Genomic DNA, 12,193 nt, shown 5'->3' on the forward strand with positions numbered 1-12,193 from the left:
AGGGGATGTGGGACTGAACTGGCCTGACCAGCAGATAGAATCCCCACGGCAGTGGGCAGGACACGCTGTGTAGGGAGACCCCTGCCCTCTTCCAGCCTTGAAACGCTAACGCAGGAATGAACACAGTGTGTGGGACGGACGCTGCGGCGCTCAGTCTGAGCGAGGATACCTGAGGATGAGCGTGACCCAAACTACAGAATCCTTTTATAAAATGAAAAAGGCGCTCCTGGAATACGTGAGAAAGACGGCCAGGATGGGCGCTGAAGGCTGTGTGCGACTGACAGAGGAGGCAGCAGCGCTTCCGGCAGGGGAGCCTCACTGGAGCCTGGCGCTCCGGCTGGGCACACGGGGGACAGAACATCTCAGCTGCAAAGATGGCAGCGATGGACGCTGGGGACTGTCACTGCCAGGCTCTGCAATCGCCAGAAAAGCGAGTTAGCAGTCAGTGGGGAATCGGCAAGTGAGAAAACGATGTGTGCTTTAGAAGCATTCATCTGGCACACTCAGGTAGGATGAATGGTGGAACATAGGACGCTAAAAAGATGTACCCAGAGAACGGATTTCTTTTCCTCCAAAAGGCACATGAACCAATGAGATGCCCTTGATTTACCTTTCACATTCGTTCCCTTTTTCAAAAGGCAGCCACACACTGAAATAAAGGCATACTGAAACGGGCATGTTCCAGCTGCTGATGAATGTGAACTGACAAAATAACTGGGCTGTATGTATCACAAAAACTTCAAACTGGTCCTGTCTTGTGATCCTTAGGAATTTATCCATGGAAAATAACCCAAACATTTTTCAGTTAAAAAGGTGAACAACAATTGTCAAGAATCATTGTTTATAGTAACAAACATATTACTGGGTGCTATGAATCCAATGTTCTTGAATTCATTAAAAACTAAGATTTATTTCTAAAATGAAGTTTAAAAAGAGTTTGTAGTACAACATTAAAGCAAAATGGAAATATAAAAAATAAATTTAAAAAATTGTTATTATTCAAACACTTGTAATCTGAAATCTCTGTAGTGAGGTTACAAAAGGAAGTAAATAACATGTGGAGCGTTCACACATAACACAGTTCATTTATTCTAATATGAATATTTTTCACATGTATAATTGCTCATAGCAGGATGCACTTTGCAATGAGTGATGTATCATAGTTTAAAAGGGGGTGAATTTTCTTTCTTAGTGGCACATAAAGTAATGGCGTGTATTATGATTCACAGGGGCTGAATCACTGAAAAACAACACTATTTCTTCTTATACAGTGGTGCTATAAGAAGGAAAGCAGGTTTTATTCCCCTTTTACAGATGAGGATTTTGGGAAAATAATAGGAGACCCATTCCAGATCACACAGGTTGTAAACGACAGGTGCAAGATTAGAAAATTCAAAATATTTGACACATAAACGAAACACTTTTCCCCTAACATGATACTGATTACAATAATGACTGTAGTTTGCTTGCCAGAGACAGGGAAAGGAGATGAGGGCAAAGCAGAGCACCAAAACACACCAACAACAGGAGCCAAGAAAAGATTTCATGGGCCCCAGGTGTAAAATGACAAAGTTAAGCAATTAAAAGGAATCACTTCTAGATTTTTAAGAAACTATAAATAAATGAAAACAGCCAAATGAACCACCTCCACACATGTAGAGGTAGAATCAAACAGTCGTTTGGGAACACTGTTTCACAACGTGCTGCAAGATGCAGAATATGACCTAATGTCTCTGAACAGACAGACACTGGGGGTTTGGGATTCACTTTAAATTATAGAAGGTAAGGGGTGGCCAGTTAGCTCAGCTGGTTAGAGTGTGGTGCTAATAATACTAAGGTTGACAGTTCGATCCCTGCATGGGCCACTGTGAGCTGCGCCCTCCTTTAAAATAAATAAATAAATAAATAAATAAATAAATAAATAAATAAATAAATAAATAAATAAAATCAGGTGACACCATGAAGTGAGGTTTGCACCCAGACTGAGGGCCACAAGAACACCACGCACCATCAGCTTTCTGAGAGACTACCAGAAACCCAAGACATTTCGGCAGCAAACTGAAACAACGCTCAAAAAAACCACAACTTTATGCTTTTGATCACATTTGTTTGAAAAGGTGTGACTTTCTAAAATACCATTCTGTAGGCTGCCAAAATGATTTTTTTAATTCTAAAACTTAAAAGAATAGAAAATCTAACAAATACTATTTGTCATAACATCCTACATATTCCCACTCCCAACTGCAAGCGTACTAATAAAAGATCCACTAAATTTTGCAATCTACCCAGCACATTCTGAAAAACACTTACACCTTTACCTGGATCGTTCGTTCACATGTTTTAATTCCTAGGAGAAGATGTGCAAATATTCTTCTTCATCAAACCAGCCTTACTTACTAAAACAACTAAAGAACAGAGGAGCAAACCACTTCAGCCAATAATTATTCTAGGGCCCAGATAATTTTCATCTCTGAAAGGAACTCTAAATACTACTTAAATTTTACATTCAATTTCTAACTAGAAAAATGTAAAACAGACTTAATGGTGGCTACAAAGCTTTACTGTAACCACCATATATGCTTAAAAACTTGAATACCTTGACTCTGATAGCAAAGAGTTGTCACACACGTGCAAGCTCTGTTACAGCTGCAAACCAAACTTGAAGTACCTAAGAAAGCATATCCAGAGTAATTAACCAGGATATTTTTATCTGCCTGCTTGGTTTTGGGTATAAACCTTTAAGTCTTGGACTTTTTTAGGGGGAAAGTATTTAAATGTTAACGGCCAGCAACAGCAGAGGGTACATTTTGATAATTAAAGCACTAAAAAAGCTACAGTGTTATTAAGTTTGACACAACTCATGAGCAAAACAACCCAGAGTTAAAGACAAGGCATGTATCTAAATCAACCCTGTCAAAATAATCCCCCAACAAGACAAATGACAAGAGGTTTTAAGTAAGGGCTGAACTGTGCTGGGTAAACAACAGCAAAGCAACATTATCTAGACTCCAACTAGTGGCAATTAACAATCATTTTCAAGTCAAATCAGATTGCCCTTAAAAAGTACTGCTTGCCTCATTCAAATTCCTAATAGATGGATATCAAGATAACTAGACCATTATTATTATTATTATTATTTTCTCAATCTTTAGTTGTAAGCAGATGGTAAGACAATTTCAGACAGAGTCACCATAAGTAATAAAGCATAAAGCGTCCTGAGTGGGAAGATGTGGTCTGCCCCTGGTCCCTGCAGCAAAGGCACAGGCCCACAGCACAGGCTCACTCGGAAGGAGTCACTCAGGGTACCAGGCGGCAGAGGCTTAGTGGGAGGGGTCCAGCCACTGGGGTAGGGCGTGTCCAGTCGAGTGATGTCCCAAGAATGGTCCAGCTGTGCAAGGCTGGCTGGTGCCTCTCCATCTGTACCCCAGCTTTTCTGTTGTTCCATCACATACTTCAGTCATTCCAGTAAAGTTTATTTCCAGTTAAAATAGCCAAAGTCAGTTTGTATTGCTTGGAATACAGAAGCCTAATTGATCGTCTTCACCATTACACAGTCCATATTTTTGTTAAGCAATTTTTGAAAACTTACTTAGTTGTTTTGTTTTGGCCTGAAGAACAAAATCATTTCATTTAGTAGAAAGTTCTAAAGTAGAGGTAAGTACAATGAAGAAAATAACATCATTTATAACCCACCTAGACAGAAACAACCACAACCATTTTGGAGCACACCTTTCCAAGCCATCTGCTAAAATGGACACATTGACCACAGAGAAGAAAAGTGTGGGTGCACGAACCACAATGGAGATAGATCTACAAAGTCATTAAGCCAGGGTGACCAGCTAACTCAGCAACCAATGGAGTTGAGAGTGAAAGGGCTTCTTTCCCTCCTTCCCCTATTAATAAATAGGCCAAGAAAACACATATAATTGGGGCAAACCCAAGAGTATAAGGGGCCCTACACACTGAATAGTTCAGCCTGGTAGGAACCCCTACTTTACAGTAGTTCTAGTCATCAGAAGAGGCTATGAATTATACATCCTTCTTTCCTAGCAAGATTTATTTTTATCAGTTGGCAAAAGGGAGAACAAGAAGAAAAACTAATCCAAATTTTTAATTAAAAATTTCTTTAAAAAAAATTATAATTAAGCATCAGAAAATGCAAAATATAGATATCACTCCTTCCTTCTTAAGGTAGAAAAAATGCTGATACAATTTGTCTTTGCACAGGAAGTCACTCAATGAAAAAAACAGAACAAATGACTTTTTTCCTGAATTATCCAGGCATCACTGAAGCAATGCGTCCAGTTCTTCGCCCCCAAAATAACATCTTTTTGTTTTTCCCCTATAAGTGTGCCAGAGCCCTTAAGAAAGCTGCAGGGGGGAAACAGCCTGAAGATCAAAATAAAGTGTTTCAAATATAAAATATACTCTTAGGAGTCGACAAGATGTGATGAGAAGAGAGCAAAAGTAAAAATATAATTAACAAAATCTAGTTAGAACCAGATGTAGGAATAGTACTCTACTATATAAAGCAACAACAGAAAAACCATTAAAGTATGAAAAGTCAGGGTATAGATTTAAATTCAGTGATGCATGGTGATAAGAATAAGAAAGCTGGAGGCCCCAGAGCTTCACCTAGTCTTCCCTTTACAACTAGGACCTTGCTTCTGCCTTGTCACAACTGCCCTAACCTAAACCACAGGCTATTTCCTCACTTATTTTCTCAAAGTGCTCTTTTTTTTAAATGAATCCTGCTCACATTCCCCATCTCCGCTGATCATATTTTACCTACAGTAGAATAAACTCAATCTCTAGATCAAATACATTGGGCACAGCCTAAAAATATCAAAAGCAAGTTTTATATACACTTATTTTTATCCTTTTATGGAGTGACAGTGAAATTATAATTTCATCTGGAAGCAGTAAGCAGTATGGAATGAACATGAACGGAACAGTTAACTGTTTTAAAGTCCCAAAAATATAGAAAAGGTATAAAAATCACATGAAGCACGATACATTATTCCCGGTTTATAAAGTTCTCTGTATAAATCCTTGACAGAAATTACAAGCAGACGGGGAAGGAGGGACGGAGAGGGGAGGGATAGAAGAAAAAAATTTTTTTAACTTTCAAAGTCTAAACATAGATTGTAGTTTCAGAAAGTACAGGGTGAACTAACAGCTGACCTTTGAACTCCACTAGTCTCTCTAAAAATGGAAAGATTTCTGGGCAATGAGAAAGAGTACTACTTAGAAACAGCAATTTTGAAAATGCATTTTTGCCATATATTGTTTTTTAAATATGCTCTTGATTTATTGTAGGTCTTGAATTGCCACAAGTGAAAATATTTACCAAAATGGTTATTTATCAAGCACTTTTTACCAAATGTACTTACCAAATATTAACCTAAGAGTTTCAAATGCTTAATTAAAGTAACCTTTGGCGACACTATTCCAGTTCACATCCTGTAATGCTTTATTTTTATTATCATTTTGTTTGTTTGCCTTTTAAAGAATATTCAAGAACCATTTTGCCAAATAGGGAAAAATTTAAAGGCAAAAAAAGAAAAATGCAAAAAAAAAAAAGTGAAAGCACAGAAATGGTATCAGAATACAAAATAAGTTAACTTTTTAATGTAAGGAAGGGATGTAAACTTCTTTTTGTAATTTTGTTCCTAAAGAACTCTAATTCTGATACGAAAATTAGATGACAAACTGAGGCATATCGCCAGACTGTTGGGCTAACTGTAGACATTCCTTCTCTGCAGCATCCACAAAACCCTAGACCATTTATGAAATGATTCTCTTATCCTAAATACTATATGTACATTATCTCAGTTAAATCTCACTATTACCCGACTTGTACACATTATTATATTCACTTCATACAGATACAGAAACTGGGGCCCAGACAAGCTTACTTATTTGCCCAAGATAAACAAAGCAATTCAGTGACGGAGCTCATTCGAAAATCTGCTCTGATTCCAAAGCATGTGACCATTTCTCTATGCCAAGTTCCCTCTCATAAAACAGTACCACTCACCATCTCTTGACTATACGTTTTGTATACAACGTCTCCTTAAATCCTCACAACTCCCTGTGAGGCAGGCATCATCACCTTTATTTTAACAGTTAGGAAAACTAAGACTTAAAGAAGTTAGGTAGCTTGTTAGGATTTGGCTTCTGGTCCATGGTTCCAACACCCATATGCTCTTTCCCATATACCATCTGCTTTCGGTTGTACAATTCTGCAAATCTATCGTCACAACATGGTCCCTTCCTTTACAGGAAAGGGGACTGATTCTGTGTAGGAGGAACGGCAAGTTACACCCGGCCTTTGTTACAACTGCAACTCTCCTCTTTCCTCCCTTCACACAACCACATGATCTCTCCCAGCAAAATGACCAGGCAACTTCGCAAGGATTTACATCAGTCATTCCTTCTATCACCCCTCTCACACAGATGATTAGAAAAGCTAAAAGATAGTAAAAGGAAATCTTCCCCCAGGAAAAGGTCATCAGGGCCACTCTCAAGAGTCTGCCATATTCTGCATAACCTTACTCCAAACCCAAGGACCAAACCAAGTTTGGTGTACTTTTAAAATAACAGTTAAGTATTTCCCACTGCCATTTCCATCTTGTGTCATTATCACCTGGTTGATGAGAGACAACACTTCTTTCTAGATCTTGTACTTCATCTATAAAATGAACAACATGATCTGGAATGAGTCTTCCATTTCAGAGTTATAAGTGATCTGAGTACACTCCCCTCTTCTTCTGCTTGCTTGTGAGAAAGAGGCTAGGAATTTATTGGGGGTGTGGGGGTGTGGAAAAAAGCCCACAGTATGTAAAGCTAAATAACCATTATTAGGTTCCACTGTATTATACAAAGGTCTACTAACAGGCTCACAGCGTCCGATCTGAAACAAGCAACAAAAAACAATCCGGAGCTTGTGTTTTGCCAACCCAAAATGAATCGTCTATTTTTAGCTCAAATCCACTCAAGAGAGGGCCTAGACTGCTCTGCAGCAGCCAAATGATCAACCAAACAGCCAACTGGGCTCATTAATGATATCCAATCCTTAGGAGTAAACTTTGGCGTGACTATAGCTATAAATTGAATATAAGAACAGAAAGCTACGAAGGCTTAAAACTTGCCAAGGAAGGAGCACTTCAAATATATAACTCTACTTCAGCATTTTACTTACTCTGACAGAAGGTGTGGCCGAGGCTGAAAAAAGCCTGGACACCTTTACATTCTAATCTTAACTCTCCAAGTCTAGATGACTCATTTTACAATTCAAGAACCTGACATAGGAGCAAAATTGGCAAAACTCAAATCCTGAAGTCACTTGCAAAACAACTTTAAATAATAAATGGTGAATTAATGGCTGTGAGCAAAGTTGAGAATTTTAATACACTCTTAATTCGAGGAAAGGTACAAAACTTTCAATTTTCATTACAAAGACTACATTAGTTCTAAATTACAGCACATTAATAAGTGCCTGCAGGTCAGCAGATTACCTACATTTAAATGTGAAAACTGGCACAAACAGAACCTTCTCAATCCAATCCCAGAGCTATGCCTAGTGTTCCGGCCACTGGCACCAGTCAGATGCCAGGGAAAGAGCACTAGACGAATAGGAAACCTAAACTGAAGTCCCAACCCGGCCGTTAATTCACTGTGTGCCTGTAAGGCTCCCTGATTCTATGGCTCCCGGGCCACTCGCACATCGGGTAGGTATTTCCAGAAGGACATAGTCCTACCAGAAAGAAGCTGCTAGAGACCCCACTGAAAGCAACGGGGAGTCCCTTAAGGGTTCTGAGCCCAGGCAGGCTGGGTGGAACAGCTCCAGAAAGAAACATTTAGCAAAGCTTTTCAAAAGAAAGTAAAACAATAAGATACTGCCCAGTATTTTTTCATAAAAAAGACATAAATAATTTCTTCCTAGGGAAAATTTGCATACCAATTGGGAAAGAAAGAAAAAGGCTTTATTCAAATAAACATTTGCATCTACCATATGGGCCAGGAGACGTGCTGGTACCAGGGACAGGAAGGCAGATAAAACACGGGTCTAGTGAGTAACAGACAGCTTCTCAGTACAGATGCATAAACGGCCTGGCCTACCGGGAGCAAACCGGGAGAAGTGCCCTCCGCAGGGGGCTGTGAGGGGCAGCTCAAAGCTGAGATGGTGAGGTCCGGGCAGAGGAAGGAGCCTGGCACGAAGATAGAAACTTTGACAGGACCAACGATGGCAGATTAGCAGGAGCTCCAGTTTGTGAAGGACCTTCTGAAGCTACACTCATGAGTCTCTTTTTGGAAAGTGATCCTGGAGGTGGTGCAAAGGGTGAAGAGGAAGCTGGTGGCAGTCAGGAAAGACCCTGAGCAGTCCTGGAGGGAAGCCAGAGGAAGGAATGGCTGAATAGACTCTGCACAGGAAGGGCGGGCAGGAGCAATGGATTTGGGGAGGACTTGTGCAAAGGAATGAACAGGACCTAGTGGTCAAATAGAGAGGAAAAATGAGATGAGGTAATGCTGAGGGCTTTGAGTCTATAAAAAGTTATAAACAGTCACTTTTTTAAATTAAAATGAGCAGAGTAGGGGCGGCTGGTTAGCTTAGTTGGTTAGAGTGCGGTGCTCTTAACAATAAGGTTGCTGGTTTGATCCCCACATGGGCCACTGTGAGCTGTGCCATCCACAACTAGATTGAAGCAACTACTAGACTTGGACCTGATGGGTCCTGAAAAAACATGCTTAAAATTAAAAAAAAAAAAAAGTTTTAAAAAAAAATGAGCAGACTAACAACATTTTAGAAACAGAAGGGCCATCCGAGCCTGCCAGTTAAGAAGTAACATGAGCAACACGTCTGGCACAGAGATAACAGTGGCTCCAGCAGCTGCTGCAAAGAAAAGCCTGAAGGTGACAAACACACATCAGCAAAATCCTCACCATGTGCCGGGCTAAGATTGGGGAACTTCTTTCTATCCCTATATGGACCTCAAGGTCTCCTCTTACCTTCTTTCTTTCAAAGATACTTAAGATGTTCATTTAAACTGACAGAGGCAGGCTACACAAGGGTAATGCTTGTCATTGGCCCAGAGCCCCTAAGGGTAGCCATAAACCAAATGGATTACTACTTATTCTCTCCCCCTCCACTCCAACTCGCCCTACCACAGAAAAGAGAAGCACAGATTGGCTATGGAACCTGTCTATCAGCACAAACAAGAAAGATAAAATGCGATAATGAGTTTGCTTTAGGGCCGGTTAAATGTGAGGACTCAATAGACATTTAGGCAGTGATGTAAAGAAGGCAGCTGGGGAGTCTGGGGCCCAGAATAGAGCTGGAGACATAAATTTGGGAGTCATCAGCACACAGATGGTATTCAACACCATGGAAACGAGAAAACGTATATAAGAACAGCAGACCAAGGATGGAGACCCTGAAAAGGGCGCAGCATTTGGGTAAAGGAAAGACCAACAAAGAAACTGAGAAGGATCACTTTTAGGTCTTCATCTTCTATCCCAACTTCTTCACTAAGCAAAGATAAAAACCTTTTGTATTAGCATATCTATGTATTCCAGTACCAGATACTTTTAATACTGAAGACAATCAGCTATAAATTTTACCAATTTTGACAGGTAGCCAGTTAATGACAGGAATCTTTCATGTGCCTAGAACTGTCAGGAGAAACGGGACTGTACATGAGTGCAACCTGCTGAAGAGGGACATTTCCAGATTAAGGAAGCTTTTCCTTCTATATGACTGTTTCACAGCTCAAATACATTCAAGAATTACGTGGGTGAGTGTGCAGCATTAGATACATCACAGTATGACAGTGATGGCTGACCAGGCTTCCTGACCTATACAGGCCTCTGCTATGGGGGTGATGGCCAGCCCTGGTACCTGGTCTCTGAGCGACTCCCAGGGCCAAAATATGGGCTCCTTTTCCACGCCACCTTCACCTCATTGAAGCAGCTGCCAAGAACAAAAGCTGCACATCTCCTGATACCTGGCAAACAAACGCAGCATCACCTCATGAATTGATTGTTTCTCTGAGGTGTCCACAAGTGTATTTGGGGAGAAGCTTCTAGAACAAGCTGAGGAGCAGCTGTCCTTTTATGAGACCAGAGAGATTCCACGAAAGAATGTGGAGGTCATGAAGGAGGCAATGGGTCAGGCTGAGGAAGCAGCTGCTGAGATTACGAGGAAGCTGGAGAAACACTTGAAGAAGGAAAAGATGGTCGGCGGCAATTGTCCCCGCACCTTCAGAAAACAGCAGTACACTGAAGGTGTGTGAGTAGACAAGTAAAAGGACCAAAAAGAAGAAAAAGCAAAAGCTCCAGGAGGCTCCACAGGAAAATGGAATAGAAGACCTGCCTGTCTCTTTACCCAAACCGAAGAAAAAGAAATCTTTTTCCAAGGAAGAGCTGGTTAGTAGTGACCTTAGGAAACAGGCAGCAGTGGAAGTCTTCCCAAAAGGAAGAAATCTTTCCCCAAAGAGGAACCAATTAGTGACCTTGTAGAGGCAGGAAACAGGAGCGTCCCCAAGAGGAAATTCTCTTCCAAAGAGGAGCCACTCAGCTGTGGACCTGGAGAGGCTGCTGGCGACAGGAGCAGCAGCTCCAAGAAAAGGCTCCAAAAGTTATCCCAGGAAGGAAACAATGGACAGTACCCTGTCTATTAAAAAACAAATTTACAGGGGCCGGCCCGGTGGCTCAGGCAGTTAGCGCTCCATGCTCCTAACTCCAAAGGCTGCCGGTTCGATTCCCACATGGCCCAGTGGCCTCTCAACCACAAGGTTGTTGGTTCAATTCCTCGACTCCTGCAAGGGATGGTGGGCAGCGCCCCCTGCAACTAAGATCGAACACGGCACCTTGAGCTGAGCTGCCCCCTGGATGGCTCAATTGGTTGGAGCGCAGGCTCTGAGCCACAAGGTTGCCAGTTCAATTCCTTGAGTCCCACAGGGGATGGTGGGCAGCGCCCCCTGCAACTAAGATTGAACACAGCACCTTGAGCTGAACTGCTACTGAACTGCCGCTGAGCTCCCTGATGGCTCAGTTGGTTGGAGCGCGTCCTCTCAACCACAAGGTTGCCGGTTCGACTCCCGCAAGGGATGGTGGGCTGTGCCCCCTGCAACTAACAACGGCAGCTGGACCTGGAGCTGAGCTGCGCCCTCCACAACTAAGATTGAAAGGACAACAACTTGACTTGGAATAAAGGCCTGGAGGTTCACACTGTTCCCCAATAAAGTCCTGTTCCCCTTCCCCAATAAAATCTTAAAAAAAAAAAAAAAAAATCTCAAGAATCGGAAAAAAAAAAAGATACGCAATAGTAACTATTAGGTCCTGGTTCTACTGGAGTGGGCCTGAGCCTCCCTCATGGGCGTTCAGATCCAGAGTACGGAGAGAAAAAGAGGTCCTGGTGCTTGCAGGACCCTGTGAACTGGGTGCCCAGCAATGATGCCATGGCTCATCACTACAACACAGGCTACATGCTCCCAAAATTTCCATTTCTTTTATATCACTGGTCTTTCTTCCTACCATTAACCATTTTTCTCTACAGACGAAGCGTGAATACATTGTGTTATAAAAGCAGCCATTTTTTAGACTGATCAGCTTTATGACTTTGGGTAAGTTGTCTCTAATCCATCTGTAAAACAGAGAATACTGTTATAAGGACTAACTAAAAGAGTGAAAAAGGTTCTGGAGTCAGCGAATGTTCAGACTAATGAAAGATGAGGAAGGAGAGGGGGAGAATGAGTCAGAGTAAATGAAAACCATTCTTACGGACATCGCGAAGCATCAGAACGCCACTGATAAATGCCTACACAGCCATAAGAATCATCTAAGTGCCATACATACAAAAAAAAAAAAGCTAAACCTTTTGCTGGATTCTCATTTTATTGTTGAAAGTTTTTTAACTATTAACTGAACAAAATATGACAATTTCGGTGCCTAACAAAATGTATTAAACAGCAACTGAAATGAGGAAATTCAATTCCTGGTATCTAAATTGACTGCATTGATGATCTGTTTTTTACCATCTGCTGAAAAGGAAACAAGATTCTCTGGTCCCAGGGGGTCAGGGTCACATTCATATTTAAACACTGGTCCTCTTGACCCACAGTTCTCTTCAAACGGAGATTTGGGGTCAAACTTATATCAAACCAGGACAGGCAAGAAAAGGGTAGAATAG

At 41.3% G+C, this 12,193-nt stretch overlaps 1 protein-coding gene and 1 non-coding gene across 19 annotated transcripts in view; one reads left to right on the forward strand and one right to left on the reverse strand.

Annotated features, from left to right (window-relative positions):
* Positions 1–12,193, reverse strand: part of SRPK2 (SRSF protein kinase 2) — a 213,312-nt gene that overhangs the window by 99,520 nt on the left and 101,599 nt on the right. The gene's annotated exons all lie outside the window — the stretch shown is intronic.
* LOC117012599 (small nucleolar RNA SNORD86) lies at positions 9,827–9,910 on the forward strand. Its single transcript, XR_004421203.1, has one exon. It is a non-coding gene; the product is annotated as a small nucleolar RNA SNORD86 (small nucleolar RNA).

This window comes from Rhinolophus ferrumequinum, chromosome 20 (genome assembly GCF_004115265.2).
Source record: "Rhinolophus ferrumequinum isolate MPI-CBG mRhiFer1 chromosome 20, mRhiFer1_v1.p, whole genome shotgun sequence".
Classification (NCBI taxonomy): domain Eukaryota; kingdom Metazoa; phylum Chordata; class Mammalia; order Chiroptera; family Rhinolophidae; genus Rhinolophus; species Rhinolophus ferrumequinum.